This window comes from Lissotriton helveticus, chromosome 9 (genome assembly GCF_964261635.1).
Source record: "Lissotriton helveticus chromosome 9, aLisHel1.1, whole genome shotgun sequence".
NCBI lineage: Eukaryota > Metazoa > Chordata > Amphibia > Caudata > Salamandridae > Lissotriton > Lissotriton helveticus.
Genome location: NC_136070.1, coordinates 1258565443 through 1258579387, shown reverse-complemented (window position 1 = coordinate 1258579387; position 13945 = coordinate 1258565443). Strand labels below are relative to the sequence as shown.

Here is a 13945-nt window from a genome sequence, read left to right as displayed (position 1 = left end):
CAGCGCAATTGGGGGGGAGGGGCGGGAGGGGGGGGGGGGGATGTTTCCTGTAAAAGTCTGGATATGATATTTTTGCCATGCCAATGTTTGCAGCAGTCTCCGGTGCTCGGAGCTATGCCTCATATGTGTGTTCAGACAATTAAAATCTGTTTTCAAAAAACAGTTTCCAGGAACTAATAGGGATTGTGTTAAAATTCACAGAAATGATTAAAAGATTATGGTCACTGAGTAGGGGGTCTGTGACTTTTAGGTCACCCAGCACATGGAAAGAAGTACATGCTACCATGACATAATCCAAAATTGATGCTCCCGCTGGGGCTTTATGAGTAAATGCTGCAGCGGAGTCAGAGGGAAGCCTCCATTCGCTATAACACAATCTGTGTGTTTTCAGCTGGGCCAATAATATTTTCCCTCTCTTTATTAGTTCTTACTTTGGTGGGAAAAAGAGCTGGGGGGATCCATAACTCATCCCCTTTTTCTACCTCACGTAATTGGAAAATTTAGCAATTTAGGTCCCCTACCAAAATTATCTGTGGAGAAAGTCCTTATCAGAGACTTTCTTATTAAAAGAAAAAACCTCTCTGGAGAGCATATCATGAGATGCCTCTGTAGGGATATATATAGGTTTAGTTCGTAGCGCGAAGTATTGAATGGTACACATGAGCAAGACGCCGTGAGACTGCTAACTACGATAGTAGAATTCAACGCGAGTAGAGGTTTAAGAACAGCGACGGCAGTAACTACAGGAAGAGAATATTCACTCAACAGGTCGTTATAACCAGTCAAGATAACAGCACAACAAGTCCCAGAAATCATTGGCTGACTGATCACGCAAATAACCCAGAGAGATCAGCCCCCGATGAAGGCACAATTCAGTGCCGAAATGCTTTGGGCAGGAATTGTTAAATTGTGAAATGTCAAATGTTATTACTGGTTATAAAGTGTTATTACAGTGAATATTGTATAATGGTTTGAAAAACATTGTGGTAATTTATTGATTACAATTGTATAAAAAGTATGGAATGTAATATAAGTTGATTGATTGAAGACAATCAGATTGTGATAATAAATAACTGATTAATAATTGTATTAAAGTTGAAAGTGCTTAATCAATTAAGGTGTAAGGTAACACCATGTGCACAGTGCGCAACTAGATGAGAGATTATCCCATCATAACTAGTCTGTAGGGATATAGGCATCTATCACTAGTAGGGGAGAAAACCTTTGCTCTCTTCCGAGGTTAAACAGGGTTACAGCTATGAATAAATTGCTTGGGTCCTTATAACATTCATACCTCCACTGAATTCTATTAGACAAGTGATATGCCCCCCTTCACATGCCCTCTACTTGAAAGTATTGCTTTACAATCTAAAATAATGAAATCATCACTTACCAATACCACGTGCACCAGGTCTCCTGGAGACAGACTACATCAGCCCCCAATGACCTCAAAGAATGTAGCGTCTCCCTGCTGTTCTTTATTCCAGCCGCATTCCAAGATCAAGGGCCAGATGTAGGTGGCCAATTACCGGTCGGTAACGGCCGAATTCGGCCGTTACCGACCGGTAATTGGATTTTGAGATGTAGGGCATGCATTTACAGAATCGGTATTTTACCGATTCTGTATTTCCGATTCGGTAAAATTACCGAATCGGTAAATACAGACTCGGTAAAATACCGATTCTGTAAATGCAGATGTAGCTGGCACATGTCAGAGTGCCACAGGGCTTTAAGAATCGGTATTTTACCACCCAATCCAATTGGGTGGTAAAATACCGAATCCAGGTGTGCATGCACATGTGTGCATGCACACCTGTGCCATGTGACACACAGACATGCCCTTAGGGCATGTCTGTGTGCCACATGGCGCACATGCCTATTTTTGGGGTGCCAGAGGGTGTCAAAGTGACACCCCCTGCACCCTTGCTAAAATCGGTATTTACCGATTCTGTAATTACAGAATCGGTATTGCCCATTGATTCCTATGGGCTGCAAGGCCCATAGGAATCAATGGGCAAAACCGAATCGGTATTTACAGAATCGGTAAATACTGAATCTTAACGATTCGGTATTTACCGAATCTGAAATACCTACATCTCCCCCCCTCTATTTTACCACTTCTTAAATACCGAATCGGTATGATTCGGTATTTAAGAAGTGGTAAAATAAAATTACCTACATCTGGCCCATAATCTTTTGCTCATTGCTATTTGGAAGGTCGTTCCAGGTGGCTACTCTGGGAGATGCTGGATACTGCACTGGGTAGCCAGTTGCGTCAAAGGGGCTCATCATGCAAAGACAGACGGTGGCAGAGTCTGTCGGGAGCTGCTCTGACGCACGGCAACACCTAACTGGCATTTCGAGCGCTGTTTGTTGTGATCTGCACCTTTTAAAAAATTTAAAAATCACTCACTGTTGAATCCTGTGCATCTCCTCCCGCCCCGGTCCATCACGGCGTGTTCCGTGCCGATTGAACGGAGGGCAGGAAAGGAAGGAGTAGTACTTCCGGTCTCCCAGTTCTAGACCCTGTCAGCGGTCTGGTGTGGAGGCAGGAGGGGACTACTTAGGGCGCATGTCAGGAAGGCCGCGCAGTGGATGCGGGTAGCGGGCGTGCCGCCGGCGCACCAAAGGCAAGCCTGTCTGCGCCCGTCCGGGACCGTCCGGGACCAGGGGCCATGAACCCTGGCAGTTTTCAACAAACACTTGCTTATAACGCCCAGACACTACTGAACCTGCGCGGAGTCACGGGCACTAAATGCCTACACTCTCTGACCCTCGCTAACAGTCCTGCCAATTGCCCTCACTGCGATTTTAAGTTTCAACCTAATAGTAAGGCTACTCAGGAGGCTGACCCTCTATAAAAAATATTCTTTTAAACTGTCGCTCTCTCCCAAAACACTCAGTCTAACTGGCCCTCCTCATTGAAGATCTTAAACCTGATGTTTTATTCCTGACAGAGACCTGGTTACAGGACGAAGCTGATCCAGCCATCATCCAGATCTTGCAATCAGGGTACAGGGTACTTAATACAAGACAGGAAGAGGCGGAGGGCTAGTTATTATCTTTAAAGATAATTATTGCTGTCGGTCTTCTACGGAGGATCTACCTGACGTTGAGAGCATGATTTTCACCTTAGATCTCTCACCTACCAATTCTTTCTCCGGCCTGCTACTCTACCGCCCCCCTGGTCCCTTAGGTAAGTTTCTCAACTCACTTCCCTCTTTTGTCACTGATTCAGCCCTAACCTCTGCTAATTTCACAGTACTAGGTGATCTTAATATCCATCTGGACGACCCCTCCGACCATATGGCAAAACACCTACTAGCTAGCCTCTCGGCGCTCCAAATTTTGCAGAAAGGCTTTGCCCCCACGCACGTCAATGGTCATCTCCATGATCCTGTGCTCAGCAATAATCAGGCTCTCTCAGTAGGCTCCCCATCCCTCTCCCCAGGACTTATCATTTACTAGTTCCCTTGGTTTGGGAAACTGCAGTCAATCCTCCTTCGCAGAGTTTTACTCCGCGACTAGAAAGGAAATGGGCAAATCTGTCCTCTTGCCGGTGGTCTAAAACTTTAGCTGCCACTACCCCCTCTGTTGATCTGGATCCAGAAAGGGCAAATAGCAACTTCAATTTCTGGATCCAAAATTCATTGGACACACTACTCCCAAAAAAGCTTTCCTGTAAGAAACCCAAATAAAAGCTGGCACCTTGGTCCTCCCTTAAACTAAGAGAACTTAAACAAACTTGTAGGAAACTTGAAAGGAGATGGAGACAGAACCTAACAGACGAAAGGAAAAATGTTTACAAAGAGGCAATAAGAAATTATAAGGCTGAAATTAAAATCGCCCAATCCTCAATTTACAAGGAGAAGATTAGTGCAGCTGCGAACTCACCCAAAGAAATCTTACGTATTGTCAAATCCCTCACTACCATACCACACAAAAGCCCCAACTCAGACGATGCACAAGTCCGTTGTGATAACCTGGCGAAATATTTCCATCAAAAAGATCACTTGATATCCCAATCCTTCCTTCCTCTCCAGAGTGGGTCTGCAGCCTCCAGCAGCAAGAGTTCCTTCTAAAAACCACAGTGTTCACTAGCCGAGTTTCCACTGTTAGATGAGGTGACGCTGAACACACTCATCTCTAGGGTCACCTCCGTTTCACCTATGGACCCGGCTCCTCCGCAACATCTCACTCTGGTCATGGAAGCCATCTTCCCAGTAATTCTGAAGACCCTAAATGCCTCTATTACTACGGGAAAGGTACCCTCAGCCTGGAAATGGGCCCAGGTCAGAGCCCTCTGAAAAAACCAAACCGAGATACCTCCAACCTGGCCAATTACCGACCCATTTCTCTTCTTCCCTGGCTGAGTAAGCTGATTGAGAGACACATCAACTCCACTCTAGTCCACTACCTGGAGTCAAACAATCTACTCCATGAGTCCCAGACAGGGTTTCGTCCTAAGTTTTGGACAGAGACTGCCTTACTAGCAGTAACAGAAGAGGCCAGGAGACTGGCAGACCAGGGCGGCTCAGCAGCAATCATCTTGCTGGATCTCAGTGCCGCTTTTGACACTGTTGATTATACCATCTTGCTTGATTGTTTAAATAATCTTGGAGTGACGCACGTGGCTCTCACTTGGCTCCAGTTCTTTCTACAGGATCACTTCTTTCAAGTCACTGAGGATACTGTAACATCTAACCAATGGCCTCTTAGCTGTGGGGTCCCCCAGGGCTCCTCCCTGATCCCCACGCTTTTTAACACCTATATGGCGCCATTGGCAGGGATAGTACTTCCATTCGGCATTCATATCATCACCTATGCAGATGATACCCAACTGGTGGTGGCATTAAACCACCCGGAGGGTTCATATTGAGCTGTAGGCACTTGCCTAGAGGCTTTAACCGAATGGATGGAACTATCTCACCTTAAGCTAAACGGGACAAGACAGAACTAATGTTCCTGGGCAAATCACCCTCACCCCCTTGACACTATCCTGGCTGACCTGCCTTGGCACCATGCCTGTTCCAAAGCAGCAGATTAAGAGCCTTGGCATATGGCTTGACAGTTCCCTCTGCTTCAACCATCAAGCCGCCAAGCTCTCAGCTACGTGCTTTGGCCTTATGAGGATGCTAAGGACAATCCTACCTCTACTCCCCTTTCAGGCACGCAGGATCTTGGTGCAAGCCCTTATCCTGTCCCGACTGGATTATGGGAACGCCCTTTATTTGGGTGCCCCTCTTGCCACTGTCTTAAAACTTTAAGTGATCCAGATATGCACGGCCCGCCTACTCCTCCAGATCCCTCGGAGGCAGTCTGCGAGCCCCGCACTGAGGACTTCATTGGCTTCCCATCCAGGCTAGAATACGTTTCAAGGCCATGTGCCTTGCCCATGGAGCTATTCGGAAAACTGGACTGGCCATTATCCATCCTCTGGTGTCCCCCTACCTTCCTTCTAGGAGTCTTCGCTCCGCCTCCAGCGATGCCTTCCTTGCTTCTACAAGGAAAGTACGAAGATCCAGATGCGACAGACGTTCCTTCTCTTTGAATGCCTCCAACCTCTGGAACTCTCTTCCCCTTACTCTCCATAGGGAATCCAATTTACAAATCTTCTGTAAATTGCTTAAAACCCACCTCTTTAGTGCCACTCATTAACTTGCTGTGCTCTCTTCTGCCTGGTCATAAGCGCCACAAGGCCTCAGGGTAGCTACGCGCTATAGAAAACCTATTTCATTCATTCATCTTCATGAAACACTTGTGCCAGGGGGACCCGAGATTCCATAATAGATACCAGTCTGCCATGCTTGCCTAGGTGGATTTTAGCCCCCTATAATCAATAGGAGGTCACTCACTAAGACATGGGGCCTGGGGACCCATGACATGCAACCCATCCCCTCCTAAAATTGGGATGACATCTAACCCCCTACATTGCAGACATTCAGAAAATTGTAGGATCAAGTTTGGAATAAAAAATTGCCCTTGATTTAAAACCAGACCCAAGGGGTAAAAGGGAAACCAAATCGATTTTGCTACCTTGAATTTACTTCAAATTTGCGATCTTCGAAAAACATTTCAGCAGCAATGACCTATTTAAAATTAAAGTCTACATCTAAAAGAGGAATAAGCTCCAATGTAAAGGTATCCACATACAGAGTTTGAACCTTCCGACACAAAAGTGCCCCTCTTTGTGCCTGGATCCAATAAAGGGGCAGCCATTGGATTCAGCGTCGGCATACAGGAAGGGCGGGGCACGCGTTCCACTACTAGTGCCGCTACAGACCCATCAGCCAATGAATAAACTGGACCACAGTTGGAGACCATGGCTTTTTGAGTTGCTTAATGACTATTCATTGTACCCTCAGTGCGTTGCAAGACCTCCATTCCCTCTGTAAAGCGTATTCCCCTTAGGTAGGGCCGGACTGGCCGTAGGGGGCATCGGGCATTTTCCAGGGTGGGGGCTGGTTTTGGACCCCTGGGGGCCGTTTTTGTTACTTGGGGCCGGCAATATCGGCCCTTACTAACAAAATCATCCGAAACCGGCTCTAGAAAACAGCTTGGCTGAAATCCCCCCTCTCCCCATGGGGGGCCGGCGGATCAGTTTGCCAGAGCCGGTTTCCGGTCCCAGTCCGGCCCTGCCCTTAGGCCCTTTTTTTCAAATCTTCTGCAAGCTTTTTCTTCTTCCCTCTTCGCTTTTTCTTCCGCTCCACAACCTCTGCCTGAGATGGACTTAGTTCACCATTATTTAACCCCTGCTTTAGACTGGGATTTCAAGATAAGGAACGCATCCTGGTCTCCACCCTGGGAATTAACATTCCTACTCTTCGTATCGGAAATGGTATCAAAGATACATTTTATGGAATCAACTGGAGTATCGGAATGTGGAACCATTTTGGAAAACTTCTTATATTGTGGTTTTCCTCCCTGAGGAGACAAAGTTGATTTGACAATGAGACTCTTTCTGTACAGTCCTTCTGCCAGACATTGAGCTTCCGTCCTTTTACACTAGTTCCCCCCATCTACATCCGTTTCCTTCTTACTGCTTATCGGTTCCCTTGATATCGCTGTCACTGTGTCAAAGATACAGTCCAAACCACCAACAAATATTTCTAGCTGCTCTAGAATTGAGGATAAAAGCATGTCTAAGCACAATAAGGAAGTTGACATCTTAATCTCTTGGTCTGGAGGATGACAAGACTGTATACCACTTACATCAAGGTCAGGGGTTACAGATAGATGTGATATCAAGGAAGGATGATTTGAAGGGGTACTGCTGAAAAGGTGTAGTCCTGTGAGGGCGGTCACAAGCGGCGACCCACCAAACTCCAGAATCTTACTTTTATCTTGTAAACCGTATCCCCTGCATAAGTCTAAACCCAGATCTGGTCAAGTTAAATCATCATCCCGGATAGTTGTTTGGGAAGAGGGGAGCTCTTGGGGGGTAATATGCAGATTTTCCACCACCACGGAGACTAGTAGTGGGGTCCTCAAGGCGGTGGAGGGTAGAAGAGCATATGGGTAGTTGGCTAGAGGTACCCCCTGGAAGCTGTATAATACCCTTCTGTAACATAAACAACTCTTTCCCCTTACAGCCAGACCCCCCAAAACCGTTAGACTCCGCCTTGACATTAGGCTCCTCATACGTCTCCGTGATCACCTTTGGCTTCTTGACACTTCCACTACGGTGCCACCAATTCACCTTTTTAATCTTGTCCCATCCTTGGCAAATACAAGATTTAACTGAGGACAGGAGGCAATTTTAACCTCACTCTTCACAACACACCTTAGCACTTACTTTCACAACTATTGAAAAACTAGATGGTCTACCTCCAGGTAGAGGATAAGGAGACCACTTGGAGAACTGAGCACTCGAGTGATATAAGACCCAATGATGATAATACTCACTTAACAACAGAGCGGAGAATCAATATATACAGCTCCGTATGCTTAATGTGAATGAGGGTCTTCATCATACAAGAACCCTAAACCCTGGTAAGAACAGGATGTGTGATTCATTCCCCTTTAATTTTTGACTAGTTCCTGGGTTAAGCAAAGAAATGTCCTGCTTTTTGGGTAGTGTCTGGGTTGAGAATGCACACTGGTGTAAAATTGACGTGCACATGCTCACCTCGCACTGGTGGAGAAGTTACAGTGTGATGTCACTCAGGTGAATGTAGTAGTCGGCAGGGAAAGTGATTCAGCATTCTCCGGCTGGGCAGTGAAGATTACGCACCAATCCATTAAACACGTTTAATGAGCCGATTAGCACACAGTGGACAAAACCAGCGGTGTTCTGACCCGTTACAGGAGGTGTTTCGCTGGGTTGGGAAGCGACTGTCAACCCCGGTGCACATGACTGAGCACACCATGGTAAACCGCGCTAATCACTTCTTATGATGCCATTTATTAACTCAAGACTGCACCACTCTTATTTTATGGGTTTTCAGATACTGTATCGTACACCTGCCAGTTACATGGCCCTGTGGCGTTGTTCCTGGATTCAGATGGTGTCTGCGGTTGAGGGCATGTCCGAGCACACACCTTACCCCATAGAGCCAACGTGCTGTTGTGCTGGATGTTGGGTCTTCCTTATAGCTGCTGAGGTAAGACCTCTTGCTGTCCAGGGTGAAACTATAGTTTTCTAGGGTTGTGTATGTGTGTGTGTGGGTGTGCATGTGTGTGTGTGTGTTGTGGTTGTGTGTGTGGTTGTGGTTGTGTGTGTGTTGTGGTTGTGTGTGTGTTTGAGGTTGTGTGTGTGTTTGTGGTTGTGTGTGTGGTTGTGCGTGTGGTTCTGTGTGTGGTTGTGGTTGTGTGTGTGGTTGTGGTTGTGTGTGTGTGTGGTTGTGTGTGTGTGATTGTGTGTGTGTGGGTGTGTGTCTGTGTGTGGTTGTGTGTGTTTGTATGGTTGTGTGTGTGTGTGGTTGTGTGTGTGTGGTTGTGTGTGGGTGTGGTTGTGTGTGTGTGTGTCTGGTAGTACTACCGACTCTGATTAGTTGATTTTAATTAAATGTCAGGTTGCTGGGTAGGGGATCTATGTGGTCCATGAGTCAGGGTTTTAATTTGTCTTTGTCAGTTTAAGTTGGAAAGTCTATTATACAGGCGATTTCTTCAAAGCAGGACTATCTTGGTAATCTAATTTACCCATGCCCCCTTCTCGAGAGCTTCTGAATTTTCCAACATGCAAGGGGATTTGAATAGCACAACAATCAGCAGTTACTTATTCTTTTGGTCCTGCATATTCTGGTGGGCAGGCTCATATCTGTGATTGTGGATTTACCCATTGGAGGGATTCCCTGGTTTTAGGAGGGATGCATTCTTTTCATGGCCAGTACTGTGGTTGTAAAGTGAGGGTTTCCCTATGATGGAGTTTGAGCAGGCAGGGACTTATCTTGTGACCCTCCATCCTAACCTAGGTGAGTCAGGTTATGTCATGGATTGTCGCTGAAGGGTGCCCCTAGGGAAGAAGTTCTAGTCTTAGTCGCACCCCACCCGTCTGAGCTATGGCAATGTAGATTAGGGGTTCACAAATGATCCCATGTGCACTGAGCAAAAAATCAGCCAACTTAGCAAGAGAATGCTCTGCTGAATGTGTGATAGATACTCTCCAAGTAAGGGACAGAGGACTCATTTTTGATGCAGTTATTTTTCCTCCCCCCACATTAACTGTGTTGAATGTAGGGGGGTCGCTTTATGAGGAGTATTCTACTAACAGCAGTACCTGAGTTTGACGACTACAGCATATGTATATTCACTTATTTCATAAGAACACATACTTGGAGTTACGAGACAAGGGTGGTCACCGACTACAGGAAATGTTGAGTCAGAGTCTGTTGAAATGGAATTACGGTTACAGCCAATAAAAGACCTCTGATCTGTCATCTGTAATTCTTCATCTGTGTCGGTGGAGAATGCTGTCATAGTCCTTTTTCTATGTCTTTTACAGCTCTCAAATTATCCTACTTTAACCGCTTCTGTGCGGCGCCGATTCCGCCCCTGTGCTGGACATTCCAGAACAGGGCGCGGTCGTGACGGAACCGTTCCGTCATCAGCACAGCTCAGCTGTGACTGATGACGGAACGGTTCCGTCACAAGCATGGAAGGGGTTAAAGTCCACGGTTGCTGCAAACTGTTGTCCTACTTCTATGTCTATGGCCTGTCCTGGTTTTTTGTTTAGCGAATCTGGTCGCCCTATCATTTGCCTCTGTCCCTCACTATCAATAATCTCTCTCTTGCTCTCTCTCTCACACCTGCCCCTCACTTTCATTGCTCTCTCTCTCTCTCTCTCTCTCTCTCACCCTTGCTCCTCACTTTCATTATCTTTCTATCTCTCTTTCTCTCTCTCTCTGACTCTCTCTCCCTTGCTCCTCACTTTAATTATCTTTCTCTCTCTCTCTCTCTCTCTCTCTCTCTCTCTCTCTCTCACCCTTGCTCCTCACTTTCATTGCTCTCTCTCTCTCTCTCTCTCTCTCACCCGTGCTCCTCACTTTCATTGCTCTCTCTCTGTCTCTGTCTCTCTCTCTCTCCCTTGCTCCTCACTTTAATTATCTTTCTCTCGCTCTCTTTATCTCTCGTTCTCTCTCTCTCACCCTTGCTCCTCACTTTCATTGCTCTCTCTCTCTCTCTCTCTCTCTCTCTCTCACCCTTGCTCCTCACTTTCATTGATCTCTCTATCGCTCTCTCTCTCTCTCTCTCTCTCACCCTTGCTCCTCACTTTCATTGCTCTCTCTCTCTCTCTCTCTCTCTCTCTCTCTCTCACCCTTGCTCCTCACTTTCATTGCTCTCTCTCTCTCTCTCTCACCCCTGCGCCTCATTTTCATTGATCTCTCTATCGCTCTCTCTCTCTCTCTCACCCTTGCTCCTCACTTTCATTGCTCTCTGTCTCTCTCACTCTCTCTCTCCCTCCCTTGCTCCTCACTTTCATTATCTTTCTCTTGCTCTCTTTGTCTCTCGTTCTCTCTCTCTCACCCTTGCTCCTCACTTTCCTTGCTCTCTCTCTCTCTCTCTCTCTCTCTCTCTCACCCTTGCTCCTCACTTTCATTGCTCTCTCTCTCTCTCTCTCTCACCCCTGCGCCTCATTTTCATTGATCTCTCTATCGCTCTCTCTCTCTCTCTCACCCTTGCTCCTCACTTTCATTGCTCTCTCTCTCTCTCTTTCTCACCCCTGCGCCTCATTTTCATTGATCTCTCTATCGCTCTCTCTCTCTCTCACCCTTGCTCCTCACTTTCATTGCTCTCTCTCTCTCTCTCTCTCTCTCTCTCTCTCACTCTTGCTCCTCACTTTCATTGCTCTCTCTCTCTCTCTCACCCCTGCGCCTCATTTTCATTGATCTCTCTATCGCTCTCTCTCTCTCTCTCACCCTTGCTCCTCACTTTCATTGCTCTCTCTCTCTCTCTCTCTCTCTTTCTCTCACTCTTGCTCCTCACTTTCATTATCTTTCTATCTCTCTTTCTCTCTCTCTCTGACTCTCTCTCCCTTGCTCCTCACTTTCATTATCTTTCTCTTGCTGTCTTTGTCTCTCGTTCTCTCTCTCTCACCTCTGCTCCTCACTTTCTATGTTCTCTCTATTTCTTTCTCTCTATAAAGTGTCACCCGGGCAGTCATATATGCTGAGGAGAAAGTCTGTAAATGTCACACATAAGCAAACTGAAAACTTGGCAGCTATGAGAGAGGGATGTGCCGTTGCCAAACTGGTTGTCAAGGGGAGTGGTGCCCTCAGCTATCCACATCCCTGGGCTGGGCTAGGGAGCTCCCCCAAAAAGAGAAGGGTTCCGCCATGTTGAGAGTGGGCAGAATAGTGTACCCTAAGATAGCTAGATGCCACACTTCACAGGGATTTTGCATCAGGTGGGAGGGACCTGGTAGTTCGATTACCTAGTTAGCCATCCCATGCCCCTGAACTCAAAGTGGGCATAAAAGTGGTACCCTTGGCAGCCCGACCTCAGATCCTATCTGTACTGGAAAGAGGACCAATGAAGGACTGCCCTGCTGTTCCCTGGACCTAGAAAAAAAGGATCTTCCAAAGACTTGACTGCAATTGCTGCACCTTGGGCTAGCAAAGAGAGGACTGCGCCTGTGGTGTCCCGCTCGAGGCAAAGTTGTCCCTGGGCCCCAATCAAGGAATTTGATGGCAAAAGTCAGTTGGCTGACTCTGTTAAAGCCCCAGAGCAATAAAAGCTGAAGGAGCCTGGCTTGGAGAGTTGGTATGTAGTTATCAAAAAAGGAAACGGACACTAGTTACACCTTATGACCATTGGCATAAGGAATAAAGGACAGAGTAGCCTCAAAAAACTCTAAGTAATGGTTGGAAAGAGGTGCGGTATATCTGGTTCATCCGCCCCACATTAGAGTTGTGGCAGTTATCATTGGCTACTCCGAAGTAGTGAATTTGCCAGCCTCACCCGAGGCGCCTCTGGTCTAGGGTGCAGTGTCCAGAGAATTCAAGTGAAAAAGGGAGGTGTAAAGTAAACTGTGCAAAAAAGGAAAAAATAGTTAAAAATGGCAAACGACCCAGAAGTTCTTTAATAGGGGTTGTTTTTACCACGTTAAAAATTAGGTGATACGATTTTTAGACCGAGTTATTGGGTCTAATAGTATAATTAGTAAGGTACGTCGACATGTTTCAGCTCCTTGGGCCTGGAGGGGTCTATGGAGCTTTCGTCAGGACTAACAAACATCAAAAGATTGTACTTACACAATTAGTGTAGTAGTATTTCACATATAGGCACTCTTATTTTGGTTATGTAGTTCGGATATTCTCCTTCATAATCTGCAATGAGACGAGATAATGTACACAGAATGCACACACACACACCCCTTTCTTATCTTCTTAATGCATTTCATTATTTTGACCATGTTTGGTTAAGTGACATTTTCCTTCTACCAAAACATCTTAACTTTTAGAGAGGCAATACAGATGGAGAGTGGCAATGCTAATATTGTTAGAGGTTAAAAGATACTGGTATAAAGCGCTAGTTTGTATTTCACAATTCTATTTACAAATGTACAGAGTTTAATTTCCTGTAGATCTCATGTATTTCACAACTCTATCCACAAATGCACAGAGTTCAATAGCCTGTAGTTCTCATGTTGTTCACAAAGACGCTAGGGCGCGCTGATTTTTCGTAGCTAGTAGTACGCTGCATTATCATTTCTAACTGAGTGTTATGGCGCGGTCAAGAGGGATTGCAGCGCTATTGATTCCTCAGTCGCTAGATAGTCGTATTTTGTTAAGCTCACATAAATCTGCGCGTTTTGCAATTATTTCAAAGCGTTCGTTAAAGCGAGAGGAGGGGAGGGGCGGGCAAACACTTTAAACTGTGCAATATAAACAGCGGTCGTTTTCGCCTACCTGAAACCAAGTGCACTCCTGCTTCACCGGGGTGTCGCTTGCAGTGTGAAGCCCAGAGCTGTTGTAAAGAAGACTCCATTAGGCTAGGGATAGAAATTCATCTTACCGGAGTTTCTGGAGCTCAGGGGTGCCGGCGCCATTACCCGCGTGTATGGAGGATTACTGCCTTGTGCTGACTCTGCCCCGGGGTGTGGCTTAGGTTGAGAGCCCTGATCTTTAAAGGGCCCTGGTCAGCTGCAAATACGTGTCGATTTTTTTTCAACAGCGTCTAGTTAATCAGGCAACTTTATTGATCTGTCTCAGGCATTTGGGCTGGAGAGAGTTTTCTTGCTGACTCAATTAACGTTGTGAATATGTATTGGGACAAATATGAAACAGGCAACAGGGGTATATGATTATACACAGTCTTTTTAGTTCATAAGGATACAAGGTTAAACACAGTTATTCTCATGTAATTCAATTGGCAAATCGGTGCCAAGGGATGGCATCGTTCAACCCCTGTTCGCATGTTTTAAGGCGGTCTACCCACCTTTGTTCTTTTTCGAACAGTCGGCGTTCACAATTATTGTTTTTATCGGCAAGCATTTCGAGTACTG

At 46.1% G+C, this 13945-nt stretch overlaps 1 long non-coding RNA gene across 2 annotated transcripts in view; it reads right to left on the bottom strand.

Moving 5' to 3' along the window:
• Window positions 1-13518, bottom strand: part of LOC144783474 (uncharacterized) — a 453048-nt gene extending 439530 nt beyond the window's left edge. The window contains exon 1 of one of the 2 annotated variants that reach the window (XR_013601453.1): window positions 13350-13518. This is a non-coding gene — a long non-coding RNA (uncharacterized LOC144783474). Of the gene's footprint in view, window positions 1-12692; window positions 12774-13349 lie in introns of those variants that run through there. The other variant, XR_013601452.1, reaches the window with a different exon arrangement.
• Between the last annotated feature and the right edge of the window lie 427 nt (window positions 13519-13945).